Here is an 18882-nt window from a genome sequence, read left to right on the forward strand (position 1 = left end):
AGCAGATGGTGGTTCCTGGGAGAAGGCTCAAGGCAGGAGAGCAGCAAGAGGAGTTTGCTGGCTGGTGTCCCCAAGCCAGAGAGCCAGGACCAGAGGGCTGGAGAGTACCCGAAGGCAGGAGGAACAACAGCAGAGGGAGATGTCTGCTGGCTCTAAGCTAGAGGGCTGGAGAGGGCTGCAGGCAGGGGAGCAGTTGAGGAGCTTATCTGCTGACTGCTTCAGGGCTGGAGTGCTGGACCCAGAGGAACCATGAGCAGGCCTGGGAGAGTGAGGGATGCTCCCCTGGCTAGGATGCTTCCAGCAGAGATATTTGTGGGGATTCCCACTAGAAAGAGCGGGGTTACACTCTAGTTGGAAGGGCTGGAGTGGCTGTCCTGGTACAAGGACAGGAGAGGACTGTGCTGGAGAGACAGAACACAGTGAGAGATGCTGGGACTGCACTGAAGAACCAGGGCCTGGTGAGAGACTCCGGGCCAGTATGTTGTGTTACTGTAAGGGCCATGCTGGGGGAATTCTGGACTCTGGTGTTTGGACTCATTCTGTTATGATTTACATTTATGGGACTTTTGAACTAAATGAGCTGCACAAGTACTGATATTTGGTAAAATGCTTTGGATTATTTCTGGGGAGTCTGCAGGAAGGAAACTGAGGAAGGCTTGCCTGTCATGCTGTGTTCTGCCACAGGAGGGCATTTTAGTCAGGGCTGCCCTATGACTCTCTGATTTTTATATTTTTTTCCAAGAGGAAAAATATCCATTTTTCAGTTCAAAATGACTTTTTGGTTTTGAAGTCTAAGGTAAAAAGCAAGCAAAAAATAGAAACAAAACATTTTGAAATGATTGAAGTGAAAAGGTTCAAAGGACCTGATTTTTTTAAAAAATCTGACTTTTGTGTGTGAAGATTTTTGAGATTTCAAATTTTCATCCTGATACAGGACAGGAAAATTTTTCAAAATACTCAAAAATTCTCACAGGATAAAAAAAAAAAAAACATTTCCCATCCAGCTCCAAAGTATAATTTATGCATATGCACTTTTTGTGGTTTTCCACTCTATGGCTAGGTGGTCTGTGACATTTCCTACATAGTTTTGCCATTGCATTTCAAGGGGGACTTGTAGCATGCTAAGCAAGTCTCAGGCGGGCAAGCCAGTTTTGCTAGATTGTTGGAAAAAAGTCCATGAAAGAATGAGATTGAGGCAGGGAAACTCATTTGCACTTTGGGGCCAAGTAAGGCTTTAAATTCAGACTGTCAGCAAAGAATATCTAGTACATTAAACCTCTAGATTTGTATTCTATCCCTGATTTTTTTGCAGACAAATTATCCATCCTAAGAGGGCCTCATTTTCCCTTTAGTCTGCCAGCAGAACTCCGTATAATGCCGATTTTACTTACATACATAGAATAAGCAGAGATCAGAACAGCAAATCACTTGTTGACCTAAAGTAAGATGAAGAGAGCCTTAATCGGTGTATGGTGTATGAGACCTAATATCTATCTGGACATAGCAGTAGGGTGACCAGACACCACATGTGAAAAATCAGGATGGGGGTGGGGGGTAATAGGAGCCTATATAAGGAAAAGACCCAAAAATCGGGACTATTCCTATAAAATCAGGACATCTGGTCACACTACATAGCAGCGATATCTCAGTTATAACCAGCACTAACATTTTAAAGGCTTTAAATACCAGCAGGTACTATATAAGCAACCAATGTAAAGAACTCAGGGCAGTCGTAGTTTACTTGATAGTTCAAACCTGTGAGTAAACATGCTGCTGTGTTCAGAACAAGCTGCAAGACACAGAAATGTCCTTCTCGAGGCCCTGAATAGAAAGAATTAGAGTAACGGAGCTTTCATGAAGACGTGTTGCTCTTACAGGAGTGGTTCTCAAACTGGGGCCACTGCTTGTTTAGGGAAAGCCCCTGGCAGGCTGGGCCGGTTTGTTTACCTGCCCCGTTCACTGCTCCAGGCCAATGGGAGCTGCTGGAAGCGGCAGCCAGTACGTCCCTCAGCTGCACCGCTTCCAGCAAATTGCACAAAACACACACACACAAGATGACAATAAGCGAACCTCCCACTGTGGTCAAACCCCAAAATACACACATTCCAAACAACCACTTGCACTCAAGCAAAGCAATTAAAATGGTAATCCTCTCATACGATATTATATTTTTATAATAGTGATAGTTTTCTAAAGGACCTATTATTACAATTACAACTTACAATGAAATAATACATAAAAGCCACAATGAGATTGGACCTCACTGTGTAAGGCACTCTGCAAAGATACTGTAAAAGATGGCCTCTGCCCCAAAGAACTTACAATTTTAAAAGCCCAGACATAACTGGTAGATGAGACATATAAGCGAGTCAAAGTGGCCAGTGGGGGAGACTGGGCAACAAACATAATAGGATGTGAAACTTACATATTGTGGAAAGATTTGTAAGAGACGCAATTCATCCTAAAGGGAACCACATCAAAATTTCAGTCACCAGCCAACCCAAGGTGTGATGCTGGAGCACTTGAAAATGGTGGTGTTCTCAGTGCACAGACACTCCTTCAGAGATGTTCAGTGATCATCATGGATAATCATGATGGGATTTTTTTTAACATTAAATTGAATTTATAGCCCACTAAAATGACCTTGCATAATATTATCTTTTAAAACAGTTACTGCAAGCTGTTTTTCTGAACATATTTAACACAGAGAGAATTAGAAACTGCCTTTGGGCCTGATCCAAATCCCCTGGGAGTCCATGGGAAAACTTCCAGTTTCTTTGGATCAGGCTTTTTATTCTGAAGGGAAGAAGCTGATGGTATTAATTTTTCTAGCTCTAATGAAAATAATCAAGCTGGAGTGACTGTATTTTAGTGACATACAGTGTTGGAATCAAATAATTGTGTGGGAATGAGCAAAAGGCCAGTTCTTAGGGTCAGTCTAAAGAGATCCACCCCAGGAACTGCTTTGAAAATACTTGTCATTTGGTGCATTCCACAGGCAACTTCTTCAGAAGTAGCCTTATTAGCCAGGGATAAAAGTCATCCCCTGCAGTTATAGTTTAGCAGTGTCCAGAGAAGGGACGTGAACTATACCAGAGGCAGTGAAATCCCCTCTTCAGTCAAAGACTGGTAAGAGCCCAAAAGCCTCTTTGAGATTTTTATATTATTATTTTTATATATGTAACATTGTCTCCTGCTGTCTCCAGAGGCTCTCAGGCCTGAGACATGCATGGTAAGTTAAATACACTGGAAAAAATAAGCAGCATCTAGGCAGATCTCAAAGCTGTCCGGGTGTATTTCCACTACTACTCCCTCAACTGATTCAGAATGTGACGTTCCCTCTCAGAAGACAGCACAAAACAAAGACTAACATACCCCTTTGCAAACAGACTCAGAAAATCTGCCATGGACCATCAAGTAAAACAAGGAGGATGAATGCAAGATTTAAATCAAACAGCATATAGGGATAGGGGATATATACGAGGGGGCTGGGGAAAGAACAGTTCGGAGATACTAAGAAACACTTGCAAACTATGCCATCAAACAAAGTTGTCCTGTCAAGGGGACCTGATCCCAGGTTTATTTTTGTCTAGCTCATTTTGTTAGTACCCTTCCCCCATTTCTTTCTTTCTTTCTTTCTTTCTTTCTTTCTTTCTTTCTTTCTTTCTTTCTTTCTTTCTTTCCAAGACAGACTGACTCCAGTCAATCTGTTCTAGAGGTGGATTTTTGTGCCCATGTTAGTGTGTCTTTAAAAACAGTCTCATGTTACGCAACCCAGAAGATTGGTATCAAGACCTAGCTCTTATATATCATGGCCTGGTCTCTGAGTTCCTTTCAGCTCCTCCAAAACTCCCCCTCTCTCCCCCCGCCCCACCTTTTTGTTGTTCCCAGAAAGGAAAGTGAGTTTTGAAAGTGTCAGAATAGTGTAAATGCTGATATATTGGCCACAGTTGTTTGAAGGCCTTTTGAGAGACAAACTCCTCCCCTCTCCTCTGTTCCCTTCAAGTTGGGAATGATTCATCAGCTGGCCTTTAGCAAGAAAAGAGACCTGCCCTGGGTCTAAGGCCTTTGACCTGTGTGAAGAGAGGGGTCAGACTGGGAGCAACTGTGCAAGCGCCACTGCTGCAGCTACGGGTCTTGGAAACACAAGGGAGAGGGGACTGAAAGAATGGAGTGGGATGGTGGGAAAAAGTGGGAATTTATAAAAGTTAAGAGTATATTTCTAAGAGTCTCAGTGGATCAGCTGACAACTGGGGTCAGGGGTCATATTTATGCTTGATTCCCTGAGCATGTTACAGTAACATCTGCTTGTTAAGGGTCTATAGGGACCAAATGTTTCTGACCTCTGACTACAAAAAGGGACAAACTGAGAGATTAGGGTGTTCATATTAACATTTGGGTTTGACTTTAAAGTTTCCCTCTCCTGAGCCTGGTTTGTCAGTATTGCCTCATTTATTTTATATTCTACCCAAATATTCAGGTCAACCATGGCAAGTATTATGCCTGAATTTGAAGCCACAAGGTGCATGTTAAAGCCACCCCTTCCATGAGCAAGGAAGTTGGAATGGCGAAAAATGATATAATAATAGCAGTGGGGCCAATTCAATTCCCCCAGATCTGAACACCCCAGTTTTTCTGCAGAGGAGGGCTGGAATCTGGACCTGGATCTGGAACTGAATTTCTTAGCCTGTGTCTGTATCTATTAATGACTGAACTAAAGCCCAGGATGTGACCAGAACTTTGTGGATAGGGTTTGAAATCTGCAGCTTTTAATTTTGCAGCTTGGGTGTAACACTATATTTATTATTCTATATAAGCAGGCTTGAAAGAATTTGATTTTTTTAATATAATTTCAACTGATAATATTAATGATTATTTGAAAGCATTTTTTCCCTATTTTTATCAATTTAAATTTTCACAGTTGTGGAAATTGTGAGGCTGGGAGGGGGACCATAATTATTTAATGACAGTAGATGTTGAGATTCAAAAGGTTAATAGTTTATCAATGTTAAACTATAAATTGTCAATATCACATGTCAAGATTTACAAAGTAAATATCCTTAAATGAAAGTGTATAAGCTCCCAAAAAATATTTTTCATACATTACCTATCTGTAAATGTTTATTATCATCTATGGAAATATTTTTTCATTGATTTTTGTGTGTACAGAGAAATCAATATTTACCGATATTTACAGATGGGGGAAAATATCTAATCCTTCCCAGCCTATATATAAGAAAACTATACATATGGAAATTTCTTAAATCAGCGTTTCCCAAACTTGGGCTGCCGCTTGTGTAGGGAAAGCCCCTGGCAGGCCGGGCTGGTTTGTTTACCTGCTGCGTCTGCAGGTCCGGCCGATCGCGGCTCCCACTGGCCATGGTTCAATACTCCAGGCCAATGGGAGCTTCTGGGACGTACTGGCCACCGCTTCCAGCAGCTCCCATTGGCCTGGAGCAGCAAACCTCAGCCACTGGGAGCCGCAATCAGATGGACCTGTGGACGCGGCAGGTAAACAAACCGGGCCGGCCCGCCAGGGACTTTCCCTATGCAAGCGGCATCCAAAGTTTGGGAAACACTGCCTTAAATAATAGATACAAAGTGTTAACATCCCCTATCCCCAGCTGGGAGAGCTGTATTCTGAACTCATTTTGGTAAGCAACAAACTAATAATGATGTATTATAATTCTGGATTATATAGTCCCAGGACCTGAAATATTTACATTGTCCCAATCTTAGGACTCTCCTTAGACAGATGGGACACAGATGGATACTCTTTCATAGAATCTTTAACCTAATGGTCCCTTTCCCCACCAGCTAGGAGATTCTTAGCTTGGTCTCTCTGTAGCTAGTCTTGAAAGGTTAAGGTTGCTGAATTTAGGTGAATAAGAAGTTCTCCTCCAACCCAGAGATTTTGGGAGAAAAGATTAAGATTAAAGCCCCCGTTGTCATGCGTCAATCTTTAAGGGCTATCTCTGTTCTGATTGAAATTAATGCAAAAAATTCTCATCCCTTTCACCGATTGCAGAACTGGGCCCACCATTGGACCTTACACATTGAACATTTTCAATCAATGACCAGTCTCAGTCAAGTACCAAGTTCATTCCAGTCATTTCCTGGGATCAGTCCAGTGGCCATGAGTAGCTAATGCCTTTTAGTGTATGTTGGCCTTCAAGACCTGGGAAAGCAGACTTGTCAATTTTAGCTTGTTTATGGACACTTTCTGCTACACTTCAGGCAGTTCACTTCTGTATATGGTTAAAGCTGCAACCCAAACATTCTCCCGAGATAATATGAAGTTTTTTGTTTTGGCAAAACAAAAGCCCCACCAATGGAAACATTTTGGGTGTGTGTGTGTATGTGTGTTTTGGTTATTTTTAGCTGGCAACAGCTAAAAATGATCTTGTATTGTGCTATCATGTAACATTGCCCTGTCTTTGGGTCCAAAGTCAACAGCGGTTAAGTTCACATCACACAGTCCAATTCCCCATTTAACTGCGTAAAAGGAAAATATGTGCTTGGAATCCAAAGATCACAGTGGAAGGTCTCCATGAGCTGGGAGAGATCTGAGGTATTAGGATCGAGGGAGATGGGGGGTGTTTAAAGGTACGGTCTCAGAGCAGGGGGAGTAGTGGGAGAAAAGAATGTGGACCTTTCAAATCCACCTTTGTGATTATAAATAATAAAAAAATTCATTCGGAAGTGCATTCTGCCAAACATCACAATAAACCGCCTACCAGGTCATTGAAATTCTCTTAATCAGGGTCAGAACCCACAAGCTGGGGTCTGCCCTGTGAGTTCAGTGGGAAAAATATTCTCCTTCCCAAGTAGATTTTTTTCTTTCCTTTTCTCTTTGAGCTGGAAGGGACCGCAGCATAAACATGCAGAGCAATTTTCCAGTACATTAACCCGGGAGGGGGGAAATCCTTACTATCCACGCAAGGGGGAGGGAAAAATGGAGCAACCGGGTGAGCTGAAGATGGATGAGCCTGGGATATGAGACAGAGTAGTTTTTCCACTGTCCTGCCCTATACACCTAGGACAAAGACTTCATTGAGTGAGCTGCTTGACATCAGCCTCATAAACTAGTAGTTGGGCACAAAAGGTCTGACACTTGAAAGCACCAATCCCAGCCCTCCTTCCATTGCAGCTGCACAGAGGGGCCGGGTCTAACAGTTGTGTCCCTTTGTCATCCCATAGGACAAGAGGTGAAGATAAATAGTGTTGACTTTAATGCAGTCACACAATTTTGCGTTTTCCCAAAAGACAACATTTCCTCCCAGGCCTTACATTATTACCTCAGGCTGGTATAGCCATCTTTCCTTCTCTCGGGGGTCAGGATGGCTCAGGAATAGCAGGGGACCAAGGGAAGAAGGGAGAACCGAAGCTTCTGTGCCTCTTTGCCTGTACGGAAGTGGGCTGTATTCCCTGGCTCTTGCTTTGTTCTGGTGGCTTCTTTCTTTCTCATGGGAAATATGGGCATGGCCTGAAGAGCTGGGAATGAGAATTTTCTGAGCTAAATCCACCCCTCCCCCAAACCCTGACTCTAAACAGGTTGTATAGTCCCTGAAGATCAACACCAGGAAGTAGAAATCTGTTAAGAGGCAGCTTCCTGGAGTAAAACTTGTCCCTATGTATTTAAAATCAACTCCTTGAAAACCTTAGCATCCATGAATCCCATGGGCTTCAAAGATTAGGAACTGGATTGTTAAGATATTTCACCTGTTAATGTAGTTAGAACTCAAGCTTTTATTTGGTTGTATTCACAGTTCCACTGAGACATGTTATGGAAGGAAGAATGTGGATGAGAGAACCTTTGAGCCCATTGAACGTGGTGGGAGAGCCAAGTTAAATTGTCCGGAAGGTTCTCAGCTTGAGTACTATCCTATCTCCTGTGACTGGCTGCAGAATGTCTTCTGTGATCTGTCCGTGTCATCCTACACAATGCCGTGTCATCCTACACAATTTATAATCATAAAGGTGGATTTGAAAGGTCCACATTCTTTTTAGAAGAAAATGGAAACACATCCTGAGCTATCAACATTTGTCTCCATTCAATGCTTTTTTCCCCTTTCCAGTGGACTTGTAGAGACCATATCATGCAGAATATAAGTAGCTAATTAAGAATGCTGTACCAGTTGGAAATATAAATGTGTTGGACATTGAATATTCCTATTAGCTTGTCTATATAGAATAACCAAAGGTGTTGAGGCAGGAGTTACTGGTCCTTCCTTCATTTTTCATTTTCCAGATTATGTGGTCTAGTGGACTTTAATTGCTGGCTCTTCATCTGACAGTCTGTGACCTTGGACAAACTTTAAAGGATGTTTTAAATGCTTAAACAATGCCTTTTGTTCCTATTTGATAAAAGGATAGAAAGGACAAAAGCATAATCTTTCAGGATGTTTTCAGTCATCATTCTTTTGGCCTTCTGAGATTGGCAGCTGAAGAGAAAATGAGAAGTCCTGCATTTGAAAATTAGCACGATATCTTGAAATACTTGTAATAGTCAAGGAAAGAGACTTCTGGGACAAGTTGCCTCTTTACCTCAGTCTTCCTCTCTGTAAAATGTGTACCTACCTCACTTACTTTGTGAACATCAGTGGGACAATACTGTGGCTGAATGGATAGGGCAGCTGTGTGGGATTAAAAAGAGACCTGGGTTGAAGTCTTGGCCCCACTGAAATCAATGGCAAAACCCCCACCAAGTCAGTAGGGTCAGGGTTTGACCCCTGGGGTCTATACCTATGCAAGCCAATAACAGACTGTGTGCACCTCAGCTCTCTTCAGCAAAAATTATCCATATTGGGTACTTATTTTTGTGCCTTAGTTTTTAGGTGCCTAACTTGAGGCACCTTGGGCCTACTTTTCAGAAGTGCTGAGCACGAGTTGAAGTCAGTTTGCTACCATGGCTGCTCAGCATCTCTGACAATCAGATTTTTGAGGAGTTATTCTGGATTTATGCTAGCATAATGTGGAAGCAGGGAAAGAATTAATAAGGATTTGAAGGGGATTTTAATGCATGTCAGTCAGTTAGCAAGAGTTAGCCTAGCTGTAACCCTAATGACGTGAGACTTGTAGAAGCAAAGATAGTGTGGGACAGACGAACGAACTGTGTAAAAAGTTATTACGACCTTGCATTGATAACCAAATATGCAGGCTTGCTTTTTCTAGTAGTGAGACAAATAAGATAGCAGAAAGGCTTATGTATAAACAAATGCAATTGTTTCTTTTTACCGTCTGTATTATTGCTAGAAATTGTCTGTAACAAAGGTATAAAGGCTTGCTGTAATTGTTTACCAGTTGAGAGACCTGTCCAGGACTGGGACGACCCTGTGTCCTATGGCACTCTCTCCCTCCATTGTAATTACTGGAGAAATAATAAAGTATTTGATTTTGCTGCACCCAAACAAAAAGCGAGAACTGAGTTTTTCTCCGACAATAAGTAAACTTGAATGAAGCCACCACAGGCCATATTTTCAAAGGTGTTTAGAAAGCAATGGGAGTGAGAAACCTAATCTGTTTAGGCACTTTTGAAAATCCCACTCGGTGTCTCTCTGCATCTTTAAGCACTCACATGCCTTTGAAACTCTGTCCCTGTGTCCTCATACTTGGCAATTACTTTTTGTTTCTGTCGTGCAGGTAATTCAGTGATCCTGATGAACAGAGTCCTTGCCTGGGTAAAAGTTATGCTTGGTGGGTCTTACAGATATACACGTTTATGATGGTGGTGCTTAAGGGCCAACCAAAAATAGGGCCCCATTGTATCTGGCACTGCACAGACACAGAGTAGTGGATGGTCTCTGTCCCAAAGATCTTGCAGTCTAAATAGACAAAACAGATACAGGCAGGAGGAAGGGGTAGAACGCACAACCAGAGCGAACAATGTGATGTCAGAAAACTTCGTGTTAGTTCCACAGGTATCATTCTTCCTTTATTATTTTGGAGATGGGTTTACTTAGGAGGGGATCAGCTGAATGGGAAGATAAGACAAGGGAAGAGGGCAAGGGGGACAGAGCAGAGAAGAGGGGAAGAGGGACAGGTGTGGAATGAAACTGAGCTGAAGAGACTGTGAGGGAGCAGGAGGGGAAGGGAGAGGTTGGTGCAAGCAGCCAGTCAGCACTGAGCACAGAAAGTCCAGTCAAAGGTATAGGAAGCTCTCTGAAGGTTATTGCTTTGATATGCTTTCTTTCATTGAAGTCCAGAGAGAAAACTTCTTTCTATACTCTGAAGTATTGCGCCATTTAGGCACGGGCTTGCATTAGGCCATTAGAGTGGTGCACAGAGTGTGTATGCAGGCTGGACCATCCTTATAATGACTGGATTGTCTGGTCTGTACCTCAGGCAGGTAGAAATGAAAGGTGTTCTGTTCCCACCTCCATCCTGTCCATCTCTGCCCCTTTCGGACAATGTGTCTCCAGAGATATATAGAGAGAGCGCTCTCTGTGTCTTTCCCCCATCTTTGCACACATTCTCAGGGGTAAGTGACAATTTGGCCCCAAATAGATGGGGCCAGGTCCTCGGTCCTTCACTCAGGCAAAGCCAAGAAGCCAGAAAAATGCCTTACCAGGACATCTGGGGATTCCCCTGACATAAGGGTAGCTCTATGATGCTTGCTTCCAGCCTCACAGAGAGGGGGTGGTGGCACAAGCATGGCCGAACAGATTGCGTTCTGATGAGCCCGGGCCAGCAAAGCAGAACCGAAGAGGCTAATTTAGAGCATCCCAGAAGCTGCCCTAAGTTACTGCAGGGCTGAACTATACATTGTTTGCCTGGAGGATTGGGTGGGGGGGAGTGTAAAGTTGGCTTTAAGCTACCTTTCTCCCTTGCCCTTTTAGATTATGTGCCCGAGTCAAGGAAAGCTCATTTGGACCCTAGGACAAGTCTTTTGATTCCCTTTCCATCTCCAGTCTTTTCTATATTAACTGCTCAAAGGACAAAAGTTTTCTGCTGTCCAGGTTTTCATTAGGTTTGACTGGGGAAAACATGAGATTAGGCTTTAATTAAACAACCCCCCTGCACTTTTGTTTCCTAAACCAAGTAGCGTACTTTGGAAAAGTATGTTGGAAATAGCAAAACCAGTGCTGACTTAAAATGTTTATGTTGGCTGCGTATTCTGGTGTTGGGAAATTCCAAAGCTGGTCAATTCTTCTATGGTACTAACAGTAATAGCTTACTCAGAAATAATGCAGCATCTTGCCCTCTGCTGATGCTGGGATGTAGCATCATTGACAAATGCCTTTGTAGGATAATGCTGAATTACTGTAATTCTTTATTTTTGGGCAGTTCCGTGATTGCATTATTTCCAGGATATGTCTTATTCAGAAGAAGAAGCAGCTTGCATTCTTACTGTTACACAGCTGGCTTGGCATTGCATTCACATTTTGAACTCCCCGCCTGAAGTGTTGCGCTGGAAAATTCCATACCAATGCTGAAGTTCTTTGACTTACATTTTAAGTCTTAAATGCTTGTGGTCCAACATACCTGCCCAATTTTCTTTCACTCTCTAGTATACTCTCTGCTATTGAGAGGAATTGACTGCACTGGTTGTAATATTGCAACATGTGGAGAAAATGGCCGAAGAATCCATATAGGAGTGGCTCTAATTGCCCAAATACCTGCTGTATGTGGAGGGATACTTACTGGAAGCTGGGCTTTGCAGCATACAGCCACTTAGAGCTTGCTCATCATATCCTGTTTCCCACTTACATAGCATGGGAATGACATTCGTTCCACCACAGAGGTGAGGGGCAGGATTTGCCATTGACGGTCTGCAGTGCTGGACCATATACGTTCCGCACAAAGAATGGAATCCTGCTGCACAGAGCCTGTCAAAATAATGCAGAAAATATTTTGCCAAAAAATGTTAACTTTTTTATGCAAATTTTGAATTTCTGCAACATTTTGACCACCCGATAAGCAGGTTGAAAAACAGTAATGAAATTAAATGAAAAATGTGAGGAAAAAAATGTTTTCAAACACTTCTTCTACATAATAATAAATAGATTTTCTATAGTGCTTTTCATCCATAGTACTCAAAATACTTTACAAAGGAAGGTGGAAATATTATTATTCCTAATTTAAATAGGGTAAAATGGGCCACAAACAGGGCCGGCTCCAGCGTTTTTACTGCCCAAGGCGGCAAAAAAAAAAAAAAAAAACACCGTGATCGGTGGCAGATCTACTGCCACTGCGTTATTCTTTGGCGGCAATTCGGTGACTGGTCCTTCCCTTTGAGAGGGACTGAGGGACCTGCTGCCAAATTGCCACCAAAGAGCCGGACATGCTGCCCCTTTCCATTGGCCGCCCCAAGCAGGGCGGGACGCCGCGGGGTATGGAGTATTGTCAAGAGGCTGAGGTGCAGGGCTGAAAGTCAGGAGGCCTTATGTGTAATGCTGGCCCTGCCAGAGACCCAGTCTGTGAATTTGGATTTACTTTCTTTGTGGCCAGGGCCGGGTCCAGGCACCAGTGCAGCAAACAGGTGCTTGGGGCCAGGGCCGGCTCCAGACCCCAGTGCACCAAGCGCGCGCTTGGGGCGGCGTCCCAGCGGGAGGGCGGCAGGCAGCTCTGGTGGACCTCCCGCAGACGTGCCTGTGGAGGGTCCACTGGCCCCGCAGCTCCGGTGGACCTGGCAGGGCCAGCATTACACATAAGGCCTCCTGACTTTCAGCCCTGCACCTCAGCCTCTTGACAATACTCCATATTTATTCTAAAGGCCCAAGAAGTACAAACTATTTTGGACATGTATCTTCTCTACAAATATAGTAGCTAATCCAGCTTCCCCAGGAGTTAATGGGAGATAGATCCAGCTCCTACAATGACGTGTGATCATTTTAGATAGAAGACTTTATAGAGCAGGTTTCAAACAGTTTCTTAAATATAAATCATGCTCAAAATTTATAAAATAAAACAATCTCTGTAAAAGTAAAACGTTGTTATTTTAATTTGCTTCCCCTGGAGTAGCTCAACCCCCACAAGAAAAGGGACAGAGGAAAAATTGCTAAATTCACCAATTAAACTGGGTTGAATTGATTATATGTGATGATGAGTTGGAGGGTGTTACGTGAATTCAGTGAAACTGCTCATGCTTAGTCAGGCATTTCCTTAAGTACTTTGCTAACTCGGGGTCTTAACTGAGCTTCTATGCCCAGGTAGCCAGTACTATAAAAGAACTACTTACAAATGAGAACAAAAACCATTGTACTGAAGAAAAGAAATAAATATAGGATAAACATGTGTTTAAAAATTGTTTTCTGGGTTTGTGAAAAAAAGAAACATTTTTCATTCCAACCTTGATTTCCCTCCACCCCAAATAAATGTAAATAAAAGCCATCTTTAAATGAAGCAATCTTTACTACACAAAAAAATGAATAAAATGCTTGAAGCCATATTGGTCTTTAAGAAGAAGTTGGATTGGGTCATAGCTCATTTTAAAAGCTGCCAAAATCCGAAGAAAACACATTATCAACCTGAAAGTTTGTTTGAGCTATTTCTAACCGATTTGTTAGTCCAATAAAAGGTTGCACTTTAACTACCTTGGCTCACTTAAGAATAATTGACTTTTCTTTCATTTTTATGGCATCGTTTAAGCTTTAGAATGGATTATTTGCTTGAATATTTCTGCCATTTGCAGCTACTGATAGATGAGCTCGCAGGCACAAGGAACTCTCCAATTTCTCTTTCTGAGCTATATACTGTGCAGCTACAGTGAATTATTCTCTTAGGGTAAATTCATTGTGGTGCAATGGGCTGGAGGAAGTGCTTTGCACATGGCTTAAGTACCATGATGGGCTGTTTAGGAGGGCTGAAGCCCCTGTCAATAGTAAGGATGGGTTCCATAGAGACTTAGAATTGGCTAGCATGGGGAAGTAGGGATAGGAAGGACTTTGGGATATTTGACTTTGAGGCTCCTGTGGCTGAAAAGCATGCATGTGGGCCTGATCCATTGATTAAATGGAATAATCATCCAATGGCTTCAGTAGTCTCTGGACTGAGCACCCTATTGAGCATCAGTGGCTGTTATGCTAGCCCATAGGCTAGGAGAGTGATTGGGGAGGGTCTGTTACAGCCCTATGCAACACTAGTTGAGGATGTGAATTCCATCTCCCCACCCCAGCTTAGTTCCCCATACAAAGTCCTGCTGCTTGGCTTTTGTGAGGGAAGGGATGAATTTCACCCTTAGTGAATTTCTGGCTTGCCACACACAAAATGTCCTGAGTGAGGGAATTCACTCCATCAAAGGAGAGCCATTTTCATCCTGATTTGTGTCTGAAACATGAAAACAACATAACAGCTGCATGCTGCATTGAATAAAGAACATACACATGCATTTAAATCACTTATATCTTACTTTTTTATGATGCAATTGTGAATTATGTTCTTTTTGCATCTGTAATTAGAGGGCAGAACAGATGGTGAAGGCTTCGTTTAAAGTGATGTGTCCATTAAAATAACCTATGCTGCCAAATGACTGTTCACTATAACAGGGTGTTCATTCTCTACAGCAAGCATTTTGCTCCGCTGAAATACACTAGAAAGGTCTCTGGACTTTACACAATGCTTATTATTTTTAGGGCTTCCCTATAAAAGGATTCACTGTAACTGTGTTAGTACCATAACTCCAGAGCATATGTTTTACTGTTTCATTATAATTTTAAAATGATCTTGTGTATAATGATAAGAATTTATGACCATAAACAATAGGTTATGTTTGAGACGGCAACAATGAATTTTCTAAAGAAAAATGCAATCATCTGTCCGAGGGCGTAAGTGTAATAAGTTTGGTGTTCTCGGCTAATCCCCAATGGCCATTTGTTCACATTATACAATTTGGCACAAAGAGCAGCCTCTTCTCAGAAAAGAATCAACCCTTCTTATAAGACAAAGGAGAGTTGCAGGGCTGGGGTGTATTGCCAAAATGTCCTGGGGAAATTTGCACAGTACCTTGCATGCATCCAGATGGTGCTTTCATGAGCTCTAAAATCTCTGAACCTAAATTTTAATAATGTAAAGCACCTCAATCTAAAATTTAAAATAAAAGTAGAAAAATGATACATTTGCAACAAAACTTAACAGCTGAGGAACTTGAAGACTGCATGACAAAGGATGTAGTGTTCAAAGGCTCTGTCCTATTGGCAAAGTCACTGGTATGAATCCAAATTAGGTCAATAATAATTGAAACTCACTGCCAAAGCCAACTGGGAGCTGTCTGGTGGCCTATGGAAAATAAACTGGCAGTCTCAGTCCAAGTCCTAGTGGAGATGTAGCCTAATAACCAGCTGCCCTTGTTGGCAGTCTCAACAGCGAGGCCAATGACTGACTGGACAATGGAGACCCACCCTTACAGGACATCCCTACAAGTCAGGGCAGAGGTACACTGAGAGGGCACCCTGGAGACTTTTGTACTGCTGCTAAGCCATACCTATTCTATGGATAAACAACTTCATTCTCCAAAGATGTCAAACCAAACACTCCCATGAGCACTAAAATTCACCTCTATGCCGAGGACCAACAAAAATCTGTGCACCACTTACTGGAGCTTTATTGTGAAGCCTTAAATTGTGCATGGGCTTTACCATGTTGAATTTGCAGGAGGGCAAATTTCAGCCTATGCGTTTATATAGTTCAGAAGCAAAGAGAAAGATGCTAATTGACAGAAAACATATTTTTTGGAGTGGGTACTTTATTGTAGAACTGGTGGACAAAATTTTTTGTTGGTTCAAATGCATGCAACATCACTGAAATCCAGGAAGCTGCATCTTTTGCACCATAAGACATTTGGGTTCTTTGCATGCTGCAGCTGAATTTCACATGGAGACTTTGATCGAAAGAGATTTTTGTTTTTAGAAAGTCCCATGGCATCGTGAGACAGCATGGTTTCCTAGGCAGACCGGTCAGAAATTATAAAACTGCTTAACACAGATAATTAAGGAAGAGTATGATATGTTTGAATATGTTCATTACTAATATGGTACATGGAACAGTAATATAGTGTCTAACAAATACAACACAACTAATCACATATATAATAAAATGTGGTGACCAAACAGATATGTTGTTTTTCTGTGGAAACTCAATTTCTTTTTCTTTTCCTTTTTTCCTCTTATTTATTTATTTAAAAATACATAAATGGATTGTGGGTCTGCTTTCATTTTAAACTCTGAAAAGACCATTTGTCATCATTTGAGTGGCTTTGCACACCCGCTGTTTATACGCTTTAGGCTGCAAACCAGTTCTTCAGTGGTCAAGTAGATTTTGCTGAGTGGCTCTATTATTCGGTGTTAGGATTTTGATTTTTTTTTTTAGCATGCCTATAACAATTGTGTTCCCGTACCTGCCATTGATCATCATTTCCCAATTACTGTAACACAAGAAGCACACATGGTTTCCAGATTGCACTTCTGATCTCCTCCAGTCCACAGCTGTTTGCTTAATGAATGCTTGTGGTTTGTTTCCTTTGCCCTGGAATAAAAAAAGAGAGTGAGGCCATAGATCAGGGAGGAAAATGCTAATTCACATGTTGATTGCGGTATTGTTAGAGGCCTACATGGGCTCAGTGTTTGTTCAGGGCTACTCTAGTGCATATAAGTTTCACTCCATTAAGGTTATAAGAAGCTTTACCTGCCTGCCCACCCAAGTAAGCTTTTTGTGTGTGTGTGTCAGTTGAGACCTTCAGTCAGCATTGTTAAATCAGACTGTAAGAAGAGGTGGTGAGTGACATGTTTTCACAGAGGACAGTTTTCAGGTCTTGAAGAGACCTGTTGGAATAAACACATCGAGATAATAGCATCAAGGCAGGACAAAGGCTACATCAGTGTAAAAATGCCATCAGTCTGAGACATTCTGATGGGACAGCAAGTCAACAATGGACTCAAACTGTCTAATGTGTTGGGTAAAGCTAGCAATAACCCTTAATGGCAACTGCAAAATGAAGCATTATGTTCGGTAGCAGAAAGGAAAATGCAAATTGATTCGCTTTTTGTTTAGATTTAAGTGCTTATCAAGGTTAGTAGGTAGGCCAGGTCTGCAGGTCTGTCAGACCAGAATAATCTGTTGTATTCTAATACACGTAAAAGGGTTGATTCCCCCGCTCCCCCTCCGCCGCCTCTCTAGATTGCTTTCAAGGCCAGGAAGAGTGTGAAAGTCTGGTCTCTTCACATTCCTTGTCAATGCACCTCTCAGCCAAGGTGATGGACAAAATGAGTCTCTGAGCTGACGCCTTTCAGAAATGCCGTGCTGAAATTAGCGCTGATACGGGCTGATGTGGAGCTTCACTTTGTTTCTTAAATGGCTGTGGAAACTAAGCCAGGCCAAACGTTGGACTCTCTTACAGCCACCCGATGCACAGCGATTTCTAGTTCATCCCCTTTGGCACACAGACGCTGGCATAATTTTGTACTGCTGTAGTCTCTGCCAAGGGCTGTTGATCAGATAGTAAGGAGTCAAGATGAGTGAACCAGTTCAACTGGAATAACTTGCCCAGTGCCTTTCACCTCCACAGCCCCATTCACGGATACATACTAAAACTTAACCATATGCTTTACTTTCTATTGTCACCACCCACAATGCCTCTTCTTTAAACTCTAGCTGTCACTGAACAGCCTGGAACCAGTGGTTCTACGTTCTGCAATGCCATTGCACTCCAAGAGTGAAATCCTCTATTGAGGTCAATGTCAAAACTCCCCTTGACTTCAAAGGGTCCTGGATTTAATCCAGAGCCTTTTAGAGCTATTCAGAAAATTTGAATCCAGTTTTTTTCAACTCAATCAATATGTTTCCAAAAATATGCCAGTCGACAAAATTTTATTTAGAAAAAAAAGCATTCTCATTTTAAAATTTTTTAAAAAGTAATTGGTTTTATATAAAAGCATTAAAAAAAACATTTTAAAAAGACTGAAATGGGAACAAAATGTTTTATTTGTTATTGAAAAAATATTTTTGATCGACCTGAAAGAAAATTTGTTTCTGAACGGAAAAACCTTTCAAAAATGGGGAATTTCCTGCAAAATAGAAAATCTGGTTCCTGCCAAGCTCTGTTTAGTTCCCACATTCTTATGGAGGAAGCTGGGTCTCTATTTTGACATTCTAAGGGGCTCCCTTATAAACTTTGCTCCCACTGTGGGCCAGTGACATTTATTGTTGGGAAGAAGGTTATTTCCTTAAAAACCTGAAGTCAGATGACAGTGCTGGGGAAATGTCTCCAGTGTTAGAACTCTACTTCTTCCCTTGTACTGAAGAGCCACTGCTCCCACTTCTGAATGCTGCCTTCCAAAGAGACATGCCCTAAATTATAAAATGATTTGGGTGCATGCTGACAATGATGAAGATAGCTGATAAGCATTGTTTTATAAGCTGTTATGCTGATGCAAAATACTACCTGTCACTCTCCCACACATTAAGACATCAGATAAAACAAGCTCTACTGAACTGTGTCTAACAAAATGGATATGTTACCATTAGCCAATCCCTCCAATGGCTTGCAGAGTTGGGGAGTATAAAGTGTTGCTTGTAAGAGGAAATAGGTATCTTTAATCAAAGGTTCATTGATCTGTACATCACATTTTTCTTCGATTCTTCAACTCTTCTCTAACTTTGGACAATTATGTATCATTTTTTCAATACAGCTTGCTATTTCTGGTAACAGAGCATCTGGGCCAGATCTAAAATACACTGGTGTGAATCTGAAGTAACTCCATTAACTATGAGGACAATTTGGCCCACTGTATCTGGCTCACATCTTTCCCTTTCATTCAATTAGTGCTTGGCACAAATCTACAGTTGCTTAAAAGCTTTTTTCTCTGCTTGGGAAAAATCCTCATTGCAAAAGATAATAGAAAGGAGCAATCCAATGACCTGCAAGCCTAGATGACTGAAGCCAGATAT

This window comes from Mauremys reevesii, linkage group 10 (assembly GCF_016161935.1).
Source record: "Mauremys reevesii isolate NIE-2019 linkage group 10, ASM1616193v1, whole genome shotgun sequence".
In the NCBI taxonomy this organism is placed as follows: Eukaryota; Metazoa; Chordata; order Testudines; family Geoemydidae; genus Mauremys; species Mauremys reevesii.